This window comes from Sapajus apella, unplaced genomic scaffold, assembly GCF_009761245.1.
Source record: "Sapajus apella isolate SASKATOON/1434 unplaced genomic scaffold, GSC_monkey_1.0 scaffold122, whole genome shotgun sequence".
NCBI classification, from domain to species: Eukaryota; Metazoa; Chordata; class Mammalia; order Primates; family Cebidae; genus Sapajus; species Sapajus apella.
The window spans coordinates 4,487,648-4,515,195 of record NW_022437062.1 but is presented as its reverse complement, the minus strand read 5'-3'; the positions used below and the strand labels follow the sequence as shown (position 1 = coordinate 4,515,195).

The 27,548-nt window shown below is 35.2% G+C and overlaps 1 long non-coding RNA gene across 1 annotated transcript in view; it reads left to right on the top strand.

The window, feature by feature from the left end:
- LOC116538712 overlaps positions 1–27,548 on the top strand; it is a 344,965-nt gene that overhangs the window by 281,414 nt on the left and 36,003 nt on the right. The window contains exon 2 of the long non-coding RNA XR_004263761.1: positions 5,962–6,128. This is a non-coding gene — a long non-coding RNA (uncharacterized LOC116538712). The remainder of the gene's footprint in view (positions 1–5,961; positions 6,129–27,548) is intronic.

Genomic DNA, 27,548 nt, shown 5'->3' with positions numbered 1-27,548 from the left:
GCACACAGATTCTAATTTGCACTCAGAGCTCAACAAATGATAGCTAATATTTAAATTCTGTATGCTCAGTAGATGCTATTTTCTAGGGTGAATTTGCTTCTCAAAAATTGAAAGTATGCATTTGCATTTCAAAAATATGCTTTGCATTGGGAATTGCACTTTGCAGTCACCTTCATGATTGACCCTTTCCTACCTCTGTTTTAGGTCCTATTTATTCAAGGCTTTCCTGTATTTCAGCATAGTGTTAGGTGCTGGAGCTATAAAGATAGATAATATATAGTCCTTGTCCTCAAGAAGCTCACTGTCATGTTGATAATACAAGTAGAGATATAATACAGCATAAGGTGTCATTACAAGGTTATTTGTCTTAAAACATAAGCTGATGCTTTGGCTTTTAAAATCAAATGAATCCACAAGCACATCCACAGAAGCCACTGTATCTGCCAACGTAGATATAGGCATAATGTGAGCTAAAGACCGTTCTTAGCCCAGCATCCTCAAATACTATTTGGAAGAATCCAAAATATAAACAAATGTACTGCTCAAATATTTGGGCATAAATACATTTATCACTTAATTGATCAAAAGAAAGTTTTATCCAGAACATTGTGTTGCCAGTACTAACAAGAGACAATTTAATTCAAAATTGCAATTCAGAAGGTATACACAAAATGACTATGAAAATTACAAAATAGCAATGAGGACATCTGTGGGATTTGACATACTGGTTTCTTCTCCTTTCTCAAGTGGTAGAGAAAAATTGGCAGGGGGATTCTGTGTGCCCTGCCTACATTCAGAGAGGGTCGTTATAGCTTATTAACATCTACAAATAAAGTTCATTGTTGAGAACTGAAATAGTTGAAGAAACCTGAGATTTTACACAACTTACTAGGTTCAATACAGTTTATTCTAAAAGTATAAAAATAATTCTTTCTCTATCCTCATGACTGTTTTGTAGCTGGTCAGAGAAATTTCAATGGCTCTCTGAGCCTCAGGCTGAAAATAAATGTCTCTTCACACTCTGATCACTGGATTCCAAGTAGACAGGCAAGGTTATTATTGGGTACATGAAATACTTTAACAATCTGCGTATGTGTGTAAGTGTATGTGAATATGTATGTGTGAGCACAGGCAAATGTGCCCTAAGAAGATCCCAAGGATAGAGGCTCGGCCTTACTTCTCTTTTTATCCTCACAGTCTTTCTTATAGTGGATACTTAGTCTACTAATCAATGTAGACACTTAGTCTTCTAATCAAGGAATCAGCAAACAAACAGATGAAAGTGGAACATACTACTGAAGTGTGTGGTGAATAAGATATAGTGCTCCATTACTCTAATATTAAAAAAATCATAAAGTAACTAAACTACATGTGAGTTTATTGGTAAAATCCATAGGCAAAAAAAAAAAAAAGAGTCTGAAATATCTGTGTTGCCTCCAGGAGTTTCTTCTAGTTTAAAAAACTAGTTAAACCAAGCCATTGTCTTTCATACATTAGGTTACAATCTTGGGATCTTGGGATGACTCTCAATCTACCTTAAATATGAATGTCATTGCTTTCCACAAGTACAATTTTTAAAATAACCATTTTTGCTAAATAGATTTTATTTTTTATCATGGTTTCCTTTCCACATTTTTGAAGCTTTCTCTTTGTTCCATATTCCTAACTCTGCAGAGATGGGAAAAACATTTAAAAATAGATTAAAATGAATTTTAAAAAATTGTTTGCAGTCATCAGCATAAATTAAAATATTTTAAAAACATTAATTCATTGAGCACTTAGCTTCAGAATGTCTACTGAAGTTAGTCTCAACTTCATCACTGACTTAGAAGAGAACATTCTAGAAACAACGGCTCAGAGAAAGGAGGAGGAGGAACAAAAAGATTGGAAGACTGTGAACAAGAAAAAAGTAGAAATGCCTGGAGCATTACTCAGCGTGCATCTGCATAGAATGGCTAGATTACATGCATGAAAACACGTTTGGCTCACTGGATCATTAAGGAGGAAACATATCTCATTCTTTGTCTGTGCCTTGGCTCTTTAAAATTCCAGCCATAAACAATATGGAAGAGGCTCTGTGTATCTTTCAGTGATTATTATCACAAATGATGACACTTTTTAAAAACTCAGATATTGCTGAGGATTTGCAAGATTTACTTGAGAAGCATAAGCAGAGGGGTAGGAGGTTTGCGATTACTCCAGATCCAGTGAGTTTAAGTTTATTAAGTTCTGTACACCATATCTACAAAAGTAGCTTGCAGCACTGTTTCTGGCCTTCTGAAGACTACAGCTGTTGCAAAGCTCCCGTGACATGTCATTGTCTTCTGTTATCATTCTTGCTCTACAGCCTGTGTCCCTTTATTAGAAACAAGCACCTCAGCTTGCCAGCTCAGCTTCAAAAGAGGCGGTGTTGCTTTAGTATCACATTTGAACCAAAGCAGGAGAGCAAAGCAAACCCTTATACATGGATGTTCTGGCTTAGATACAGGATACCAGCTCAAATAAAATGTCACTACAGATAGCACAAATTATTGTAAACAAATACTGCCTCCACGCCTGGTGTAAAACATCCACAGATAAGACTAAGACTATCAAATGCTTCTTTGGGGCATGCTTTTGTCTCCTTCATCTTTAAGCTCAGAGCTCAATCCAATTATCCACCAATTTCTGTTCTGTTTGTGATTTATGTGAACCAGGGTTGAAGGATTGTTTTTGTAAAAATATTTTTGGTAAGACAAGTTGAAATTTTTAGTTCACAAGCTAAGATACCTCAAAATAAATGTTAAATAAAATCCACAAGGTATGAATGCAAGAACTCTGGGCATACAAGGAAATTAAAATATAATTTTCCATAAGGAATTGACATTTTTCATAAGATTCTTTACATTTTCTCTCTCACCGTTTATTTTGAGAATGTCCAATTTGTGCATTTTTCATCAACTTACACTGTTAAGTGTAAAGTATTTCCCCAGAAAAAGGATTCCTGAGAGTCTCAAAATTGCCTTCTGTAGTTTCCTTCCTCACCGTAGCTAACTATAAAATTCTTACACTGTGTAACTAAAATGCTAGATTCTGTCCATAATTCATATTGATTTTTGCATAAAATGCCTATTCTGAGCTCAGAACTACATAATCAAACACAACCATCAGTTTCTGACGCTAAACAAAATTATTCCTTTGGGGGGATTTACTCACACCTTCTCTGGAGATAAAGGAGAAAATAATCATCGAACTTCCTGAAACATTACAGCTTTATATTAGATAAAATAGACACCTCTATCTAGAGTCAATTTCCATGTCAGGTAAATCAAATAGAGCTCCCCAGTAAAGTGCTAAATTTCATCTGTAAGTCAAATCTGTAACAGTTCCTGAGGCTTTTAAGCCTTCAAACACTTGGAAAAGGAGGTGGTCACGAAGGCGCTTATGAAAAGGGATATTTTTCCAGGGAATTTTTATTTAATATCAGCCAGGTGCTTTCCCCTTTGTGTTTGTCTCTCTCCCAAACAAATCAAGAGTGCCCCAGTAATCTTCAGCAGAATATCTGTTCTTGAAGGTATAATCCTAAAACCCTATCACTTCTTTCCTTTCATGTCTAAAGTTGTTTGGAGAGCAACATCAGCACCAGCTTTCCTCCTCTTTTTGGTACCTACCAAAGAGCTCAAATACTTGCTGCTGTTCCCTTTTTTTGAAAAGCTTTTTCCTCATACGTTTAATGGGGGCTCTGTCACAATATGCAGGTATCAGCTCAAATGTCTCTCTTTCGAAGACGCATCATCTGACCACCCAAACAAACGTGGCTGCACCAGTGACTTCACGCTTCATTCCTTTATTTCACTGACTTTGTAGTATTTATCCTGATCTGAATGAATCTGCCTGTTTATTTCCTTGATTACTATCTGTCCTCCCAATTCCCATGGAATAGAAATTCTATGAGAATCAAGATTTTACCTGCCCTCTGTTGTACTCTAGGGTGCAGTCAGTGCACACTGTATATTTAATGGACCAGAGACAGAGCAGATTCCACTGTGACTGAGGGAAAAATATCATATCCTTAAAGTCAGAAGTCTTTTTCTCCCTAGGGTCTTGGCTTCCTCCCCGATCAGGAATTTTTGTCTATTTTATTAGAGGAATTACCCAAATATCCTGAAAACACCTGACTTTGATTTAGTTTCTATGAAATGAATACTAGGTCCCCACCATGCATTCCATCACTTTCCTACCAAATAGATATTCCCAGATTTTCTAAGGTATTTTCCTTCCTTTCAAGAAGCACACAGTGCCTGCAAGGTTACTAAACATCAATGCAAGCATCATCACTGCTGAGGACTTCCAAATATGGCATCAAAACAGCCACGGAGACTTGTCTAAATAATATCATATCTCCCAGCAGCTGGATTTTAGTTTGTTAACTTTAAAATGCAAGGCAGGCTTAAAGATTAACAATTTGCTTGGATAAAGGAAAGGGGAAAATATAATTAATCATTTGCCTGTCCCCCAACACTAGTTTACAAAACCATGGTGCAACTTTATTGAGCTCAAAATTGAAGGGTGGCAAGGTTAATATGTAGCTTTAGACCTCACAGTTTCATTAACAAACACATTACAGGCTGTAAAGCTGAACTGACATTAATGCTAGGCCCAAACAAAGTAAATAATTACTGGCTTGGCAAATGAGGAAGTACTTGCAGAGTTTGTTTACATTGGGTTTTTGGAAAATTCATGTTGGCAACAAGTCAAATACAGTTTGACTAGTAATTGTGACAATTGCTCACAGATGCTGCTGGAAGAACAACAAAAGAATGGAATTATGGCTTTTCTCTCCCTCTGCATTTTCCCCCTTTGTTACCTTTTTTTTTTCTTTACCATTTTGGATCAATAAAGAACTTGCAGCCACAAAGATAAGTGGGTTACATGGCAGATGGGCCTTGGAATGTTTAAAAAATCTCATGTTGCATTTTGTCTCTTGGCCCTAGATTGGAAAAGACACAGCTGCACTCAAGCTGCAGTCATAAAATCCACACTCCTTGAAAATGCCTATGGGTCCTCTCAATAGAACAGAGTTGAGATGAAACCCGCTTAGAAATTTTCCAACAGAAAAACTGGTTTGCTTTGTGTTAGTACACATTAACAAACCACTGAGTTTGTAAGACTTCAGGAGATAATTCTGGCCGATTAGGATCCATTTCATTTTCCCTAGTTGGATTGGAAAGTATAAACAGGAATCAAGGAAAAAGGCAACTCACCAAACTGGAAAATAGTTCTGTAGGGCAACTGATGTCTGTTACATATAATTTGAAAGAATTTTGGTTTCCATCATCAAAGATCAGTATTTTACCAACTAAAAGCTGATACTTCACACAGACACACACATACACACCATAGTCCTTCTAAACACCCTTGGAAGATAAAATTTCAATGATTTTGAGTATAAATGCAAAACCTGAATCTCTTTAATGCCATTTCTACTAACTTTGAGTGATAAGAGCCAGAATATCCTGAGACTATAGTGCTTCACTGAATTACATAGCATGAGAATCTGAAGCCTTATTATTAAGTGCCTTATCTAGATCCATAATATTTGTAATAGCAAAGCCATATCCATTGTCTGTGTCAGACGATTGTTCTATCATTCTCTAAATCATATTTCTCTTAACACTCCTTTGAATGATCACTGCACAAAACTGAATAAAAGTAGATCATTATCCACAACAGAAAGGAATCTATACCAAAAATAGGCCCTCTTTTAACCACTTGAATACTGTGTTCATGTTATCAGCAAAATACTTGATACACATATCCAGGTTTTCAGCTTTTTCTTATGTGTAACATTAAAACCCCAACTATTCCTTAGGAGAGACATTTACTCTGAAACTTACCAGATTTTAGGTGAAATGCCAATATATATACATATAATAATTTAAACTCTAAAATATCCTAACTTTTGACTTTCTCATTGCCTAGACTTCTGTGACCAGGAAATTTGGAAGCCAACCATCGGACATCAGGAAAGGATGGATGGAAGCAATATTAATCAGAATTAGCTTTGGAATCTCTGACTCATGTCTGGAATATCATCAGCCATTAGCACCAGACAAAATGTAGCCACTGAAAAATCTTCTGGGATGCAAGTAAGTACACTTGACCTAAAAATTACCAGTAAAACTTTCTGGCATGTGCTTTGATTCTAGATTATCAACGGCAAGAATTCAGGAAAACATTCTACTAAATAAGGTGTCCTATGTAACTGAGATAATTATAATAGCCTCCTCACTAGCTTATATGCCCCCAAATTTGGACTTTTCAGATCTTTCTTCCACACTGCGGTCAGACACAAATTTGATCATGTCACACCTTTGTTCAGAATTCTTTGGATGCAACTAACTGTCTATAGGATAAAGACCAAACACTCATGCATATCCTTAACTGCTGACACAATCCTACCCCAACTCTGCCTCATGATTCTCCCACTGTACGCTCCCTTCAGATCTAATTGGCTTTTATTCAATAATCCCTGCACTTGACTAAGTGAAGGTTCTGAAGCAGGAGAGAGACTGGTTTTCTAGACTTTTATCTTGAATCTCTTTTATCATTGACTATCTTTTGCTGCCACAAAGAATCATATTTTATTGCACAAGATGTAGTAGGCCTCATTTAAGATTTTTAATATTATTCCAACAAAAATCCTAAAATTTTAAGTTTGTACTTACCTCATAAAGCCAGATCTTGCATTTTAAAATCACTTTTAGAAATATTGCTTAAAAAAACAAAAATGAGTACTTTTGATGAATTTGGAAATTCTGTGACTTAATCTTATCTGTTATCTGAGTAAGAGTTTAAGCAATAATGACACTAGAAAATAAAACTTGATGTTTATGTATAAAACAATGATAGTATTATAGAATGTCACCAGTCTTTCAGGGTAACATTTGTTGAGTTACAGAACTGACTCATTGATTGCACTAAAGTTACACTGTTGAATAACTTGCATGTAGGGAAACCAGAATTATAACCACAGGCAAAAATGGATATATCAGAGGTGAATTTTGGAAGACGTAAAAAAGTAGAAGGCAATTATAAGGGGAGCACTTTAAATTAGGTGTTAAATTATTAAATTATGAATGGTTTATACTATTGATTAAAGCATTTTAAAAATCAATAAAAGAACTGTTTGCACTAAGTAGCTTTTGGGAACTTTCAGGGAAGACCATTTGATTAAATTCAAAAGTGAGAAGCCTCTGCCCTAATAGGTAAAAAGGGTAGTTCCATCTTCTTTTCAGAAATAAACCAAATAACTACAAATTAGAGTCTAAAACCAAGCATTAATGATCTGCTGCAGTCATTTTTAAAGAAGCAAGTTATGTTAAAAAATGGAATACCTAAATTAATGTGAAATTTATAATCTTTATATTTTACTACATGTCTGTTACCTTCTAATAACCACTCATACCTAATTTACATGCTCCTCTTATAACTGTTTTCTTTCTTTCTTTCTTTTTTTTTTTTTTTTTTGCTTCTTCCAAAATTCATCCCCAATGTATCCATTTTTACCTGTGGTTGTAATTTTGATGCCCCTCCATGCAAGCTATTGAACAGTATAACTTTTATTATCATTTTTAAAATGTTTTTTGGGTACATGTTAGGTGTTTATGTTTGTGAAGTACATGATATGTTTTGATACAGCATGCCATGTAAAATAAGCACATCACAGAGAATGGGGTATCTATCCCTCAACCATTTATCAATGGTACAACTGTAGTGCAATTATACACTTCTTAGGAGAAGGATCTCTTGTTATATAAATTACAAAACTTAACATTATATCCTTGTACAGGGTAGGCTAACAATGCATACTTTGAGTTGTACTACATTCATTCAGAAGCCTTTTAAATCTCAGTCTTTCTGACTCTCTGTTCTGCATTTCTCCCCTTTCAACTAAAGAATATGTTTTACAGGTGAGCTACACATCGTTGTGTGAATGCGTCTGTCAGTCTTATTCCTAGGAATCCATTTGTGATAGCTCTGCCACACCATTTGACAATAAGTGACTCAAGTTTAACAACATTAACTGCTTTCTTTTCCATCTCTCCGAAAGTATATTTAAAACACACTTTCATGACTGGTACATTTACTTATACAGGTCACCACTAGGCCTAGCCTTGAAAGAAGTAGATACTGATGGGTTCATAAAAAAGGAGCATCATGAGAAGTGGTGACCAAAGCCCTCTGCTCAAAAGCTATCCTAAAAACTAGGGTTGACATCGTTGTGAAGAATATTGAAATGGAACCTTTCCTGTTACAAAATTTTCGCTGAAATTCCAGAGCCAAGAACTCTCAGTACCTTCACATTCTAAAATGAGTTTCAGGATCTTTGCAGACATTCACAGAAGGAGACCCCAAATTGCCTTGTTGACTCCTAAGTATCACCCACCCTAGGAAAAACCTACTCTGCCAGAGTTTGGTACAGCAGGACAATGAGTGGTTCCCTTTGAAAGTGTGACCTCAAAGATGGCTTTGGTTCTCCTGGACTCCACATGAAAGAAACAGCCACAGGACAATGTGAATCCAACAAATAACATCTGTGGAAGTGGACTTCCAGAAATCAGGCATCAAGTTATAAGCAGCTGGTCAAAAGAGGCAGCACCTATGTTGGAAAAAGTCAGTGAGAAGTCTCAGGAAATGTGTAATAATGTGTGCATGTGAATCTCCAAAAACTTTCCTAATGATTCATGGAAGAAGGCAAGAATTCGAATATTCAGTGAAACCCAAAGGTCACTTCTGTCTCATAAATCTCTTCAACCTGTTTCCAACCTTGGAGAAGCCAGTGGCTCAGGATGTTGGGGAAAAAAGTGTGGAAAAGTGAGTGGGGACATTGGCAAAAGTTTTTCCTGAGATAGAGAAGCAGAGATATCAGAAATGTTCATTTGAGTGAAAGTTTGGGTGTGGAATATTAAACAGAACTACCCTTTCTATTAACTAAAATATGTGACTATTTATTCATACCTGAGAGTGACTGGAAAAGCTAGAGGACCTGTAATAGATGACTCATGGGTAGGAAAAAATGAACAAACAGCTCCAAATGATATAGAAAAAATAAACTACTTTGGGAATTTCATCTCTAATAGACCAGTCTGTTCCATAAATTTGTCGTATTTATTTCTTAGCCTTGTCTAATGCTTAGAGGCACTGTTTTTTTTTAAAGTTATATTTGCTGAGCCATAATATCTGAAAAATCAGATCTACTTCAGTTGTAAAACAAAACAAAACAAAACAACAACAACAACAAAAAAAAAATAACTCAAACTAGATTTAAAAATAAATGAATGTCTTGGTCCACATAACTGAAATGGCTTCATGCACAACTGAATACAGTGGCTAACGTATACTGTTAGGATTTTTTTGCTCTGTTTCCCATCCCTGTTGATTCTCTTTTTGCCTCCTACAGATGCTTTCCTCTTTGTGATTTGGCATCTGTTATTCTTCAGCAACAGATATAAAATATTAGAGAACTTTCTTGGGTCATGTGTCTATCACTAACGCAATCACTAGAAACAAGAGAATGGGGTCTCTCATTGGCCACCTGGTCCTGTGCCCACCTCTATGATGATGGTGGTACCGGTGGTACCATGACTGATGTTCCCACCAAGCCCACATGGAGTTGTGGATAATTGGATTGCTGGAACCCAAAAGAAAAGTGCATTGCTGTAACCAGAGAGGAAGGTAGGCAAAAGCAGCAGATATTCCCTATAATTACCTAGGCTTATTGTATATTGGAGTGCATAGCTGGACAGCTGGGAATCTGGGTTTAAGCCTGGATTTCTGCCTTCAATGAGTAAAAATATCTGGGTAGAAAACAGAAGATTGCAGCAAAATTTCCTAGATTATGTTCTATGATGTTTTAAGAATAGATTCATAATTTCTTTTACAGTCTTCCCAAAGAGAGGAGCATTACTCTGTCCTCTTGAGTGTGGGCTAAGCCTCCTGACTCACTTTCAATAAACAGAATGTTGTCAGCATGATAACATGTGACTTCTGAGGCTACGTCATTAAAAAAGGATAGCTTCTGCGTGTCTCTCTCTCATGTCACTTGCTTGGAGAAAAGCCAGTTATCATGTCATGAGGACTCAAGCATCTTGTGAGCAGATCCACATGTAAATCCTTCTAAAAAAACTTGAAATATTTTGCCAAAAGTCAGCACCAACTTGCCAATTACCTTGGAAGTCACCTTGGAAGCTGCTCCTGCTCCAAAATTTCAGATGACGACAGTCCTGGTGAACATCATGGCTGAACCTTATAAGAGAGCCCATGCTAAAATTACCCAGTAAAACTGCTTCCAAATTCTTGACCTACGGAAACTGTAAGAATAGTAAATACTGATTGTCATTATAAATCACTACATTTTAGGGTCATCTGTTGTGCAGTAATAGTTAAATAACACATGGGTATCCCCCAAGATGATAACAGATGCTCTATGAAACAAGTCAAATAATTTGGTTAAGAATGTTTTAGCAGCTTTCTTTATCATGAGACTTCTCAGAACCTGGTAAGCTAATATAACTGTCAGTTTCCAGAGAAAGGGAGAGAGAGAGAGAGAGGTAATATGCAACTTCTTAACTTCTTTTATAATAAAATATCTTTATTTTTCATGGAACACATTAATATCTCTGGAATTTTCGTGTTTCTAGGACATTTGAAAAACTCTAGACTAGATGCATGCATTGAAGAAGATTACAAATAGTTTTTTCATTCTTAAAGAGCAACATCATATATGAGGCAAAATCTGAATAACAGATTAACAGGGCCAGGATGAGGGAGACACAAGTGAGATACTCATCTCAGTAGCCATGTTTAAAGAAATGACAAAAAGCTCAGTATCAAAAATATTGTAAAGCAATATTTTTTTAAATCAAAGTTTATGCATGAAAATCCATGGTGAATAAAATATCCAAATTTTAAATAAAGGCAAATTTAAAATCAGTCAAATAATGTTATTGTCTGTCTTATGATCCCGCATTACTAGTCAATGAAAACAGTTATTTCCAATCAGTCCCGATTCCTGGTCCACATCATGATCACATTCCCCTCCAGTAAGATTTATGAGAGCAAATTTAACAATAGTGTGCAAAGATTGGCAACACAGTACTTTACATAGATTCTTTTTGGAAATGCAGTTTCTATTAACTTTTGCACTTGGCTCAAATTATGAAAAAATGTTTTGATAAGTGAATGCAATCGAGTATTTTTCCTCTTGCTTCAGCTTCCAATAGGGCTCAGAAGGGCATTGTAGGCCAGTAACCTTTCCAGTCAAGGTACATTATATGATACAGGTATCTTATATTCTGTGGGAGTAGAAGTAGGAGTTTTCAGGTTTTCTTATAAAGTTGGTGCCACAGATGGGCTTTTATTTTTGAAGTTTCTTAAGCAGGATCCATGACATCATCCTGAAGCTTCAAGTGAATGTAACACAGGACAGAGAGTTCTGATGAAAAAGAAATATCTAGAACCAATAAGGAGATCAAGCCTGATCAGCAGCACCATAGACACACAAAAGTATCTTGGACACCACCATGGATTAAATTTTATGGTCTTCCATGCAAATTTATTGCACAGAAAAAATAGTTTCTCATTTGTCTGTTTGTTAATTCACAAATGAAAAATTGCTACACCGACATTTTTAATATTATTTCAGATTTTTTTCTTTTTCTTTCTTTCTTCTATTTCCTTTGGGGGGGGGCAACACGTTTCACACACATTAAAAATAAAGATTTGCTTGGTTTCTCTTTCATTTTCCAGATTAAAAGCAAAAACAAAAACAAACCTCTTATAATATAAAAGGATCTTTTTAAACCACCACCAAGATATGAATTACATCTGCATGATCAGCCTCCTGCTGCTGTGTATTTAGCAACAGGATAAAACAGAAACTAATTTCACTACAAATGGTGGTATCTCCTCAGATGTTATTTTACTGCCCCTAAAGCAATGTGGTATATATGAATATTATTTTAATTTCTCATAGATCTGTTTAGTCAGCTCTTTAAAATCTCCTCTTTGGTGAATACTACATAGTGAAACTTAGGATTCTTTGGCTTGCCTTCTTTTCAAATTTAAGGTGGAGAGGAGGGGTCTGAGCATTGTGAAAAAAGGGCTTTACTGTAATCCAGTAAATAACAGTACATACACTACTACTGCAAAATAGCTTACCCTTCTGCAGCAACTCAGCACTGTGGCATCTAGCTTCTCAGCCTTACCATATGGAACTAAATCTTTTCTCGAGCAAATGTCAAATCTATAATAATTAGGTCAGTGCTGTTCATTTCTCCTCCCAGCCAGTACTCATCTCTCTCTGAGAAGATTGAGAAGTAGCCCTGCTCTAATTATAGGTGTTCATGAAAGTTTGTCTCACCTTTTCTTATTTCCTTCAACTCTCTCTGACTTGTTTCTTATCCTCAAAATGCATAGTAGAAGTAGTCCTGTCACTCAGGGATTAAAAGACTTTTCCTAAAAAGAGACAGCAGAAATTTTAGGCTTTATGCATCATATGAACTCAGTAGCAACTACTTAGCTTTGCCATCATACCACTAAAGTAAACAGATAACACAAAATGAATGGGTGTGGCTATGTTCCAATAAAACCTTTATTTGTAAAAACAGGTGAGCAAGATAGATTTGGCCCCTGGTCTGTCCTGTGCTGAACTTGCCTTATGTTATGGCTCTATCTTGGCTAAAATGGAGCAGTCCATGGAAGAATGGACTCTTTAACTACCAACCAGTATTATTCCCTACAGTGGACTGAATTTAACAAGGAGATGACCATCCAGGAGGTACTAGACAATGAAGCAAGAGTTTTTGTTTTGTTTTTATCTTTTCTTTTAATGAAAGCTCTATAATTTGCCTGAAGTGAGTTGTCTACAAGTGAATTTTTGCCTGCCATTTCTTAATATGCTACTTTCTGGTTTTCTGAGTGAGAACAGTAAGCCACAGGCAGAAAAAAATGTTTGAAACATTAAACTGAAAATTCAGGAATGACAAAGTGGCTAATAGTAAGACGTACTAACAAAGACATAAGATCTAGAGATTTGGAGATGAGTTATTCTCTACTAGATACTGTATTCATTCTTGAGTACCAAGAATTTGAGTATCACTGACAACCTAAAACAAGTTTAGAGGACAGGAAGGAAGTTGAGTAACTTGCACTAATATTGTCAGGAAGTCAAAGAAAACAGGGTTGTTTGGTCATGGAGGAAATAATACTTCTCTTTATGTATTTGTTGGGCCACATTTAGAATAAGAATTATGCTTTCTTGGTATGATTTCAGAAATAAAAATTGGAAAGGGAAAATTTTTAAGAAAATCTCAGTAAATTTTTTTTAAAAAAGTTTTCTTTAAAAAATTGCCTGATGAAAAGGACTATACTAAAAAGCAGTAGAATTTCTTAATCATAATATGCTGGGCATGTTGTGGAGAGAATTTCAGTAACAGAAGGGTCATTAGATTAGGTCAATTGCTCCCAGACATAAATTTCATAGTCCAGGAATCTTTTTAAATCAGAAACTGGAAAAAATGCTTACTAAGTTTTTATAATGCCCAGTAAAGATTTTCAAACCAATACCAGTGTCCAGTATCATTTCATAATATTTTAAAGAAAAATGTAGGAAGATGTAATTTTAAAATTAAGGGCAGTCTTGCAAAAAAATATAAACAGTTTCTAACTTTGCCTAGTAAAAATCTAGCTGACTAAATCAAGAGATAACATACATTTTATTTTTCTCAGTTTGGTATAGAACAGCAAAATCCCTGTTATGGATTAATATGAGTTGCTTGATCATCATTTGAGAATTATTGAACCTTCAAAGTCCCTTTCAATTCTAAGACCCTGAAGCTCTGAGTGAACATGACAGTGACAAAGTGTGATTGTGTCCATCTTCCAGGTACATAATAATGATTGGCTAATGGTAAAAATTCTCTTCAAAATGCTCTGTCAGATAAATTCTTTATTATTAATAACCTCATTTACATCCAAGTAGCAGTCTAAACTAAAACGCAAAATACTATAACTTCTTAAATACCAGTTATATAGTAACTAGTTAAGGGTTAAATTATACTGCACACCCCGTCCCTCCCGATAAAAGGCCCAGAAAACTAATACAGTTCTTCCTCTGTATCTATGGGGGTTTGGTTCCAGGACCCCTTGAGGAAACCAAAATCCATAGATGGATTAAAATGATATAAAATGGTGTAGTATTTGCAAATAACCCTGTGCACATCCTCTCATATACTTTAAATCATCTCTAGATTACCTATACTATATACAGTGTAAATGCTATGTAAACAGTTATTTTGACATAGTGTTTTTAATTTGTATTATTTTTATTGTGTTTTTTTCCCTTTTTTTGAGACAGGTCTCTGTCACCCAGGTTGGAATATAGTAGCAATGATCATAGCTCACTGTGGCCTCAAATTTGTGGGCTCAAGCAATCCTCACACCTCAGCCTCCTGAGTAGCTGAGACTATAGGCGAATGCCCCCATACCTGGCTAATTTGTTTGTTTTTATTTTTTGTAGAGATGAGTTCCTTGCTATACTGCCCAGGTTGGTCTTGAGCTACTAGCTTCAAGCAGCCTCCCGCCTTGACCTCCCAAAGCTCTTGGATTACAGGCATATGCCACCATACCCAGCCGCCAAATATTTTTAATCTGTGGTCACTTGAATGGGCAGAGTTGGAACACATGGATATGGAGGGCCAACTGTGTATGAATTTTGGTAATTTCAGAGGCAAAAAGAAAAACCCAATGACAATAGCAAAGGAATAGTGAGCTTATTCAAGAAATCTAGTACTGTAACACAGAATTTCAAGATAATTAAGTTATATTATCAACTAAATTTTCAACCAAAGAGAAGTTTTAAAATAATGTTCAGAAGGTTGAGTCCATTGTAAAACTCATAATCAATGATTTTGCCCCCTTCCTCCAATTTTCCTTTGGACATACATTGTAAAACTGTTTGTATAAATTATTTTGAAAAAGATTTTTGTGAATTCAGTGCACAGCTTGGAATAGTGAGGGGGGCAAACACTACACCAGCTCCTACCCACTGCTATGTCAATGCACATAAATTCTAATTTGTAACACCCCTGCAGTTCCATTGTATGGCTCCATTAGTCTATGCATGAATTATTCACACATGATACATCATAATGGCATCAGAACCATTTATGATATCAATTCATACTATTATAGAACAGGTAATCTTCAGCTGTCCAACACAACATGTGTTAATTAGATCTCCAAGAAACTTTGCTAGTCAATCACCTTCACAAAACCCAGCTGCTGCTCCACCTCCTTCAATAAGCCTTCCAATCACTCCATCCTGCATCAATATCTTTCATTTTAGACTACCCATGGAACACCTGATGTAATTTAGTAGTTTCAACTATGTTCCTTTGTGTTATTCTCTTCATTGCTTTGCAGATTTAACTCTTGTAACCCTGAGTAGATTATTCGAATCTTGAGGGATGAAACCAAGGCATATGGTTCGTTTGTAACTTCCTCAGTTTTTAGAAATGTCTGACACCTGGTAAGTTTTCAATAAATTCTGAATGCCTTAAATGCCTGGAAAAAGATTCAATTCACAAATTTTTAGATGCTGGGCTACTTTGTTTAGTGACTTTCAACCTTTGGAATAATCATACAACTTTTGTGCGATGTATTTTATTATTTTGTTATAAAATATTTGTTTTATTTTCTTTAAAATTTTTGTCCTCTTTATTTTCTTTGTCTTTAAAGTTAACTTTCAGATAACTTTATCTGAAGAAACAAACTTCTTTTGTGTGATATTATTAAAAGTAGGATTGTTATGAGATTTGGAGAGATTGATATATAAAATCTCACAGTATGGTGACTGACATAATGTCATTGCCATTATTTCTCAACACTTCAATTTTCAGCACATGAAACATTTGGCAGTTACTAGCAGGGTACTTATAGTTAAAAAGCAATTTATAAGGGAGAATTGCATAACTCAGTCTTATATATTCAGTGGGTACATAATAATTTATAAGCAAACTTTTGAAAAATAACTGACATACAGAGGTATACAGGTACCTCCAGTGCACAGCCCAATGAATGATCACTAAGGAAACACATCTGTGGCCAGCAACCAGATGAGATAACAGAGTATTATCAGCACCTCAAAAGCCCTTCTTCTGCACCCCTATCAAGTATAACCAGTATCCTGACTCCTTATAGCATTGATAAATTTTACCTGTTTTCAAACTTTACATAGATGGAGTCATATCATGTGTACTCTTTCATGACTGGCTCCTTTTATTCAAGTATTTGTGATATTAATGCATACTTTTGCATGTAACCATGGGTTTGTTTTTTGTATTTATAGTGCTATAGATTATTCCACTTTATGTATCCATTCTATAGATATTTGGATTGTCATGAATAGAGTTGTTTTGAGTATTATTAAACATGTTTTTCAGTGAACACACACACACAAATATACACACATATACACTTCTATTGAATATAAACATAGAAGGGGACTTACTGAATTATTATGTTTATATTTACTACATAATGTAATTTCATATGTTTTTTATAGGAAATTGCTAATAGGTTTTAAATTCTTTTGCCAATTTATATTCCCACTAGTAATGAACAAGAATTGCAATTTTTCCATGTTGTCATCAATCCCTAATATTACCTTTTTTATACTTTAGCCATTCACATAGTATGTGTAATAGTATCTCAATGTACTTTCCATTTGCATTTTCATAATGACTAGTGAAATTGAGAGCTTCTTACGTCCTTCAACATTTGTTAACTCTCTTTTATGAAGTGCCTAAACATTCTGCTCATTTGGTTACTGGGTTGTTTTCTCTTTTCTTAGAGATTTATAGATATTCTTTGTGTATAATGTAATCACTGATATATTTAGACTTACTTCTTCTACTCTGTTACTTGTCTTCTATTTGACCTACCAGTCCTATGTCTTTTTCTCTTCTCTTGTCTTTTTTTGGATTCATCAGTTTTTTTCTTATTCATCCCATAATATTAATTTGTTAGCTATGTATTTCTAATTACCATTTTAGTGATGATATTAAATATTGTAATATGTTTTAATATATTGTTGCCCTACTATAAAATATTGCAAATTATTACTTTTACCTGTTTCTGAGAATGCTAGGGCTTTGGAATATGTTAAATTTATTTATCTCCTTCCTGACTTTTGCACTTTTAAATTTACATTTGAGACAACTTTTTTTGTAGTTGAAGAACTTCCTTTAGTATTTGTTTTAGTAAAGTCTACTGGTAACAATATCTCTGAATTTTTGTTTTCTTGAGAAAAAATTATCATTAATGATAAGAAGAGCTTTTCAACTATAATTTTACGATTTTACTTTCATAATTGATGGATTTTGTATTACATTTATTCTATTTTTACTTCCGATGAATAATTTAGCAGTTTTTTTCCTCGGCACTTTCCAATTTGTATCAGCTTTCATAGTTCATGTTGAGAAGTCAACTATAAGCTTGTTATTTATATGTAATATATTTTTCCTCTGGATATTTTAAAGAATATTATTGTTATTTTTGGTCTCAAACAATTTAATTATAACATTCCTGAGTCGGGCTCTCTTTGCATTTGTTTTGCTTGAAGTTTGCTGGGCTTCTTGAATTTGTGGGTCATTATTTTTAGTCAGTTTTGAAATATTTTCCACCATTAGCTCTTCAAATAATGCTTCTACCTCATTCTCTCTCTCCTTACCTTAAGGGACTATCATTACATGTATACTGGAGCTTTGGAAATTGTCCTAATGTCTCTTATGCTCTTTTCCATATTCTCAATTATTTTTCTTTCTATGCTCCAATTTTGATACTTTCTATTAAATTATCTTTCAGTTTCCAAATACTGCCTTCTGCTGTGTTGAATATGCAGCTAAATATTACTGTTGATTTCATTTCAGATATTGTGATGTCATATTTAGAATATCCATTTATTTTATTTCATAGATTCTAGATTCTCTCATAAAATTTTTAATGTATATTTCTTATTTTGTTGATGTCCTGGAAACTATTAATCTTTGCTAACTTTAAAATTCACATCTGCTAACACCAACAGATAGATTACTTTTGGTTATATTTCTTATATTCTGATTATTCTGTGATTTCTAGTCTCATGATTCCATCTTTTAACAGGCCTAATTATCTTAGGTTTAATGCCATACCTTGTTCATAAATTGCAGGGGGTGAGCTCATCCTTCAGAGTGGCTTAACCCTCCCCTCAGATAGGCAGTGTAAAGACTTACCAGCTTGGGAGTTAGCTGAATTCAGCCTAATTTTCATTCACTTATTCTTTATATGGCATAGCTCTCCAGGGCTTTCAAACGAGAACCATTTTGCCTGGCAGGACATGAAGTCTTTATCTCTTTACCAGGAGACTGAAGAAAATGCTACTGTTCTTCCATTTCATTCTGATTTTCTCATACCCCCAAATTTCAGAATTCAGCAAATATCTTTAGGGGAAAAATGATCATAAATTTATGGTCTCTCAAGTGTCAAATTTTGTTAATGTGATTCTGCAAGACTTTCAAATGCTTTGCTGACTTCTCCATTTAGCAGCTGCTGATTTCTGCATGGGCAAAGTCCAGTTTGATACAGTTTGGCTGTGTCCCCACCCAAACATCATCTTGAATTGTAGCTCCCATAATCCCCACATGTCATGGGAGGGACCTGATGAGAGGTAATTGAATCATGGTGGTGGATCTTTCCCATGCTGTTCTCATGATAGAGAATAAATCTCATGATATCTGCTGGTTTTATAAATGGGAGTTTTCCTACACAAGCTGTAGGAAATTTGACTTCTTGCTCATAACCAGAGTTTGCAAATATAGCTAGAGAAAAGAAACTGCAAAATGCCAGTCTATTTCTCTATGACCCTCCTCTCTCCATATTCCTTAGCTCCTTTGTTCTCATCATTTCAACAGCTCTCTGATGCTGTTAACATATGATATTTTAATGAATCTATTTTTTTCTAGTTGTTTTTCGTGGAAGCTTTTATAAGGCAACAACGATTCCATTTTCCTAGAAATTTTAGCCAGACTATGTAGGCTACAAGTTGAATATTTAAGATATAGTAAGTAACTCAAATGTGACAGTTGAATTCCTTGGATTCTCAGCTAGATTCAAAGTTCAATTGTTGATGAACTTTTCCTTAGACTCCATAAACCCAATGAATTCTTTTCACAAAATCAAATTTGATTTTCTATTATTTATAAAACAACCAAAACCAGAGGTCATGAAGTCAATATGAAAAATTAAGTGGTCATATATGAAAAATATAGTGGTCATATGTAAAAAATAAAGATGAAATAATCAATGGGGAAAGAAAACATGTATGAGACCCTGCATTAGTCTGTTCCCACATGCTGATAAAGACATACCTGAGACTGGATAATTTATAAAGGAAAGAAGTTTCATAGGCTCAGAGTTCCACATGGCTGGAGTTGGCCTCACAATCATGGCAGAAGGCAAACGAGAAACAAAGGCATGTCCTACATGGCACTGGCAAGACAGCTTGTGTAGGAAAACTCCCCTTTATAAAACCAGCAGATACCATGAGATTTATTCTCTATCATGAGAACAGCATGGGAAAGACCCACCCCCATGATTCAATTACCTCTCATCAGGTCCCTCCCATGACATGTGGGGATTATGGGAGCTACAATTCAAGATGATGTTTGGGTGGGGACACAGCCAAACTGTATCAAAACACAAGAGCCAATCATTAATAAGTGGGACAAAGCTGCTGAGAACTTCCAGAAATAAGAACTTAGACAGCAGATAAATTGTGCTTGTCTGTGATTGAAAGCAGGGCTGTGGCCTTTGAGGCATAAATTCAGAGACTGCTGGCTGTTCCATACCTTTCTTCAAGGGACTTTTACCCTCCCTGAACTGAGAATCCCTCTGCCTTGGACAAGAATTTATTCAGAGAACATTTTTCCTAGCTATTAATTCAGGGGTTTTTTTGGTGGCATTTGCTGCATCTGGTAATCTTCCCAACTTTAGCCAGCTTGATTGCTAGCAGAGAATTCTAGATGGGTGGGGAATAGTAAAAGGACTAGACACACTGAGAATCAATATTTTGTTGAAAACATTTTGGCACACTTAAAGACCATCAAATCATTGGTTCTACTTTTGGTTTTCATTTTCTCTGTCAAAATATTATTTTGTAACTGCTACATATAAGATGCAAAGAAAGACAAAAATATTAGAGACAGAAACACTTTCATTGAGTTATTAAGATTATTTTAATTCACTGTTAAAACACTAAAAAGGTAAGCATTTTAAAAAATAGTTTATTTTAAGGCTCTTAATGAGCTTCTTCTGGAATTGACAATGAAAATTTAGGCTTCAAAGACTCATTTTAAATGATCCTCTAAAAACCATTTTCCCATAAAAGAATTTGGTAACCAAAATCTTCAATTTTTTATTACATTAGTATATTTATTAACCCATCATTTTAAAAGCACGTTTGTTGGGAAAAATGGGAGATGCTTATTTTTATTACAGACTCTCCAAGAATGTACACAATAAAAAGAGGAAGGGATATATTAAGGTGTAAAGACCACTATATTCCTTCTACTTTTGACCTGCCAGAAATTAGACCTGTGACCTAGGAAAAGTTATTTATTCCATCCTAGCATCCTCTTCTAATTAACAAAAAAACCCTGTTACAGGAGTTTACGTCTATAACAAGTTTAGGTTTGAGGTATATGTACCCTCAAACCTAAATTAAAGTTAAAAAAAGTTAAAAAATAAAATTAAGAAAAAAGAATTTGATACCATCTCCAAAGTGTTATTTTAAAGATTGAGAAAATAGTTCTATAATGTTAGTACAAGACTACACCTAATATCTGTTCAATTAAACTTGTTCCCTTTTCAAAAACACACTTAGATATCATTCTAGCATGACTATCAACTAGAAAAGCCCTGCAAATATGTGTTTTATTACCCTTTAGATGACAAATACATGTTTTTTAAGTCTTACCATATTATCTAGCAAAACAGCAATTTTTTGGACTTAAAAAGGTAGGTAGATAAGGTAATAAAAAGGATGAAAAAGACTTGGTAAATAAGAAAAGGCAGTTTCTAAAAACAATCTAGCCACTGGGAGGCCTATAGGTGCCATATGAATGCCATATGACATTCATATCTATGACTTAAAATTCTGACAATAAAAGTTGATGCTTATTTTGTACCAAGCACAATGCTATGTGCCTTAGTTATATTAGCTTATCTAATATTTAAATTAATGCTGCAGAGACGGTATTGTTACCTATCCTCATGTTATAAATGAAGAAACTGAGCCTCAGAGATGAAAATTACTTTGCCGAAGATCACATAGCCAGTAAGTGGCAGAGCTTGGGTTCAAATCCAGACAGTCTGCCTTCCAAACAAGTCCTCTTCACATTATGCTGCTTCCCATGGACAGGAATCCCTAGTTTCCCCCAGTTCCATGTATTTGTTCCTCTTTGTTAGATGCATGAACCACATAGAAGCCTGTAGATCCTCTCCTAAAACAAGGTCTTAGGAGAAATCAGCAGACAAAAATGAGAAGCTTGGTTGATGAAGAGGACAAAATGTAATAAAAACAAGAGTGAAAGGGCGCAAGATGCAGTCAGTGTCCCACCACATCACGGCAATTTCCAGTGAAAGGAACAGCTTTTATTGGTGTCTTCTTCGATTTCTTTCATTAATGTTTTATTATTTTTAGTATACAGGTTTTTCACCTCCCTGGTTAAATTTATTCCTAATTATTTAATGCTTATAAATGGGGTAGTTTTTATTTTTAATTTTGGGGGAGAGGGTAGTTTGCTGTTAATATACAGAAACACAAGTGATTTTTACATGTTAATTTTTTTTTTGGAAAACAAAACTAGAGGTTTCATACCACCTAATTTCAACATCTACTACGATGTATATACTATGATGATATGGTAATGAAAACATTGTGATACTGGCATTAAAACATACATATAGACCAATAAAACAGAAAAGAGAGCCTAGAAATACATCCACACATTTGTGATCAACTGATCTTCAACAAAGATGACAAGAACATACAGTGGGGAAAAGACAGTCTCTTCAATAAATATTTTTGAAAAACTGAATATCCACTTATAGAAGAATGAAATTGAACCCTTGTCTCACATCATAAATAAAAATCAACTCTAAATGATTAAAGACTTAAATGTATGACCTAAAAATGTAAAACTACTAGGAAAAAAATAAGAAAAAACTTATTAGTATTGATCTGCACAATGATTACTTTGGATATGATCCCAAAGGTATGCATGGCAAAAGCAAAAGGAGACAAATTAGGTTGCATCAAACCAAAAACTTATGCACAGCAAAGGATACAATCAAGAGAGTAAAGAGACAACCTACAAAATAGGAAAAAAAAAGACTTACAAACCACACATCTTATGAGGGGTTAATATCCAAAATAGATAAGAAACAGCTCAATCACAAGAAAACCAAAACTCAATTTAAAAAAGTGCAAGGGGGCCTAACCAGACTTTCCCAAAAGAAGGCATGCAAATGACCAATAGGTATATGAATAAATGTTCAGCATCACTAATCACTAGGCAAACGCCAATTGAAAACACAGTAAGACACCACTTCATACTTGGTAGAATAGTTATTAGAAAACAGACAAAAGATAACAAGTGTTGGTGAGTATGTAGAGAGAGGCAACCCTGTACACTGTTAATGAGAATATAAATTAGTACAGCCAATATAGAAAACAGTATGGAGGTTCCTCAAAAAATTTAAAACAAACTACCATATGATTGAGCAATCCTACTTCTGGATATATAGCCAAAGGAAACTAAATTGGCATGTGGAAAAGATATCTGCACTCCCATGTTCATTGCAGCATTATTCACAAAGGCCAAGATACTGAATCAACCTAAGTGTCCATCAGTGGATGACTGGATGAAGAAAATGTGAGCTATATATATATACACACACACACAATACGAAATTATTTAGCCTTAAGAAAATCCTGTCATTTCTGACACCTTGGCTGAAACTAGAGGACATTATGCTAAATGGAATAAATGAAGCACAGAAAGACAAATATTGCATGATCCACTTACATATGAAATCTAAAAAAAGTGAACTTCTAGAAGTAGAGAATATGATGGTGATTAATAGAAGCTGGGGTTGGAGGAAATAGGGAGATGTTGGACAAAAGGTACAAAGTTGTATGAGATGAATAAATTCTGGACATCTAATGTATAGCACAGTGACTATAGTTAATAGCATTGTATTGTATACTTGAAATTTGCTAAGGGAGTAGATCTTAGATGTCCTTACCACAAAAATATACAATTTTGTCATGTGGCAGATATGTTAATTATCTTGATAATGGTCATCATTTCATGATATATTTATATAAAAATATCACATTGCCCACTTTATATAAAATTGCTACTTGTCAATTATACCTCAATAAATCTGGAAAATAAAATTGCTATTTGTCAATTATATCTCAATAAAATCTGGCAACAATATCAAAAGGCCCAGAAACATTAAGAATAACACCCGAAGTCACAATGCTCAATTCAAATAAGAAATGACATCTATCAGTCTGGTATGTTGCATTTGGAAGCCATCATGTAGACAGATCCTTGCAGGAGAGAGGAATGTGTGTCTTGAGACTAACAGAATACATGGCTTTCTAAGAATGAACACCATTCCAGTAAATTAATAGATTGTATTTATTGGAATGTCAGGAAAAATAAGCCTGACAAGTTTTCCAAAACTTTCAGGATAAATAAAACCCAGCCGAAGAAAAGAAGCAGCAGGTTTTAAACACAAGAAGTAAGTTTTAAACACAGTTTGAGAATACTGGTTTGGGACCTGAGTGAAGGAAAGGGTGGTCAGTGGTGCATTTAACAAGGTTCTTAGACTCTCTTTGTGGTGAACTAGAGAGCTGATGAGGATTTATGACAGAAACTGATTAACTAAACATAGTAACAAGTACTAGGCCTGCCTGTAGAATAAATAAGAATTTTTAAAAAACATATGGTACAAGTAAACCTAAGGAAATCTGAATAACATCATGAGAATGTATTAATGTCAGTATCCTGACTGTGATATTGTATAATAATTTTGCAAGATATTACCATTGGGAGAAACTGGGAAAAGAGAAAACAGAATTTCTCTTCGTTATTTCCTATAACTGTGTATGGATCCACATTTCAAAATAAAATGTTAATCTTTAAAAATAGGCTCCTTATTGAAGAGTAAGGTGCTTATACCTAGAACAGTGATTCATATTGTGGAATTAATTAATTAATGACATTATCAGGTCATTGTGTGTTAATTTAAGGTGGTATGTTGAATGTTTGTGTCCATCGAAAATTCATATGTTAAATCCTAAGGCCCAATGTGATATCTGCAGGTGGGGCCTTTGGTAGAGAATTAGGTCATAAGAGCCCTTATGAGTGGGATTAGTGTCCTTTTGAAAGAAGCACCCAAGAACTCTCTTGCCCCTTCTACCATGTAAGGCTACAGCAAGAAGACAGTTGTCTATGAATCAGGAAGCTTGCCTCACCAGACACTGATTCTTCTGGAGTTTGATCCTGGACTTTCCAGCCTCCAGAACTGTGAGAAATAATTTTCCTTTGTTTATAAGCCACCCAGCAGGCTCAATGAACTGAGAAGTAGGTCACCCTATATAGTTTCTTTTTATCTTTCTATTATTGTAGTCCCCTTTATGCATGAGGAATACGATCCAAGACTCTAGCGAATGCCTGAATTCAAGGATAGTACCAAACCCTGTACAGTCTTCTCTCAGTATCCTGGGGAGGGGACTGGTTCTAGGACCCGCCTATAGATACCAAAATTCATAACAGCTCAAGTATCTTATATAAAATGGCATATTATTTACTTATAGCCTAGAGTACATCTTCCCAAATACTTGAAATAATCTCTAGATTTCTTATAATACCTAATACTATGTAAATGCTATGTAAATAGTTGTTATACTGTATGTTTTATTTGTATGATTTTTATTGTTGAATTTAAAAAAAAAAATACTTTTGATTTGCAGTTGGTTTAATCTGCAGTTGTAGGACCCACAGATGCAAAGAGTTGACTGTTTAATTTAGGCACAATAAAGGATTAACAACAATAACTAATCATAAAACAGAACAAATATAACAATGTCCTGTACTGAAAGTCATTGCCTCTCCCTCTCTGAAAATACCTTATTCTACTGTAGTCACTTGTTTTCAGACTGTGGTTGACTAAGGGTAACTGAAACACAGGAAGCGAAGCTGTGGATAAGGACTATTGGAGTGCCATTTCTGGGCTATTGTAATAGTGTTTAACTTGATCTTATTGTTCGCAGTGTCCCCTTTTCACAAGACTCCCAGATTTCTTTCCCTGAAACACAACTTTGATGACCCTTCCAATCTCAAAAAGCACCAATGATTCCTCATTGTGTACAGAATAAAATAATTTTAATGTAGCATTCAGAGTTTCAATCTTACTAGGCCCCTGCCTCAATATTACTTATGAATTCTCCCCTCCAGTCAAGTAAATCGACTTCCTGTTGCCAGTGTATGCCTTAAGCTCACTTGCTCCTGCAAGCCGTCTCTTTAGACACACCTGGACGCGTTCCTCATGTTGACTCTTATGTGCTAACTAACCTCAGGGAAGTCCCTTGTTCTCCTAGTCTTGGTTTATTCATCGAAAACGTGAATATAATTATAATGACTTCCACAGCTTTATGAAGACTAGAATAACATGTTCAAAATTTCTTACACAATGCCTGGTACGTAATAGGATTTTGGTAAATAGCCATTTTCTTCCTACCTTTAACCTCACAAACTAATTGATGCCCTTTTCTACCCATTGTGGTCCTTCTTTCACAATGTAGTTTATACCTACCAGCATCCAATAAATTTTCTAAATCACTTTCATCTTTGATAATCACTTATTTAGAAAAAAAATTCCATTAAGAGAAAACAATGATTTTTCTTAAAGCACTCGAGCCTGATCATCATTTGCAGTATGGCTCAACTTCACACCCATGCAGTGTCAACTCATAAGGTCAAAAGTGGTAACCCCTCATTGAAAGGGCATCTGATGGAAACAGGAAACACATATTTGTGTGTTTATTAAAGCAAGTTATGTTTGCTGAATGAATAACATTGAATAAACACTGAGGGAGATGCTTAGTTTCTAGTATTACCACTCAGACTGCTTTAGGGCTATTTCAAAGATAATAAGGAGATATGACCTGCATAAATCTAAAGAACAGTTCAGACGTAAATGGTGCCTGAGTGAATGAAGGAATTGATGTCTTCTAGTGTAGAAGCTATAAATCTAGATAAGTAAAATAACATTCGATTGTCCTCTTACTAAAATGGGACAAAAAGACAGAGAGCCCTCCTCTCTGTTCCCCTTTCCAGGCCACTAGCTCCCATACCTTCTCTCCTGAGGGAAATGGACAAAGAATGTGACTCTTGCCAATCCTTTCTCAACCTAGGAATCTTACTTTTTCAGGAGGTGAGAGGCAAGAGGAGCAATAAGAGCCATGGAGGAATAAAGGCGCCTTCAGGGAGATTTATTTTTTTTTAAATGCCATTTAAAATGTTGGCAGCCTGGGGGCAGAAACATGAACTGTGCTTCTAGAAGGTGCATTTTGCAGGAAAATAATATTTGACCACGGGTTGAGAGACAGGTTTTGTTACTGGTTTTTCCATTGAATGATTCCATGGCTCTAGGTGTTTTACTTCTCTCTGGGTCTCAGTTTCTTCACTGTAGAATCAGGGAATTGGACTGGGTCATTTCAAGGCCTTGTAACAGTGACTTAATCTGCCTTAAATCTTGGCCCCTTGAGTTGAGCTGTGTCATTTAAAGGGTCCATTCTATTTCATGTGGGAAGAAAATAAAGAATTTCTCAAAATTTTAGTTACCAATTTATTAGTTGAAAGCTGAACTGACAATGAAAAGAGTAAGACTAAAAAGAGATACACAGTAAAGGTGGAATAGGTGTGGAGCAGAACAGAAAGGAATAAAATCAGTTAGACATTTATATATGAGGAATATGTGCACCTGTCTGGAAGCCTCTTTGACTGGAATGTAAGACAGACAGGCACCCTGTTTGCTGGCTTGGAGAAAAAGACTGGCTTTCCTCCTGAAGCATTAGAATGTGACTAGGGTGAGAGATGGCCCTGAGCTCGGGGGTGAATGAAGCAAAGTTCAACAGGGAGCAAAGAGGAACTAGGTAATTACTCCCTCCTGTGTTATCCAGAAAGAAGACTCTCTAGAACGCTTGTGGACCTGGTCACATTTTTCAATGTTTCTTCTCCATGGAGGTATTTGGAAAAAGAAGATAAGTCATGTTTCATTTCTTTATCACAGTTGGGGTAGTGCTTGCTCAAAACTCCCCCTCCTTGCAAAGGATTTAATTTTATTTTCAGGTTTTTCTTCAAAACATCTTGGTGAGAACCGTGGGGAAA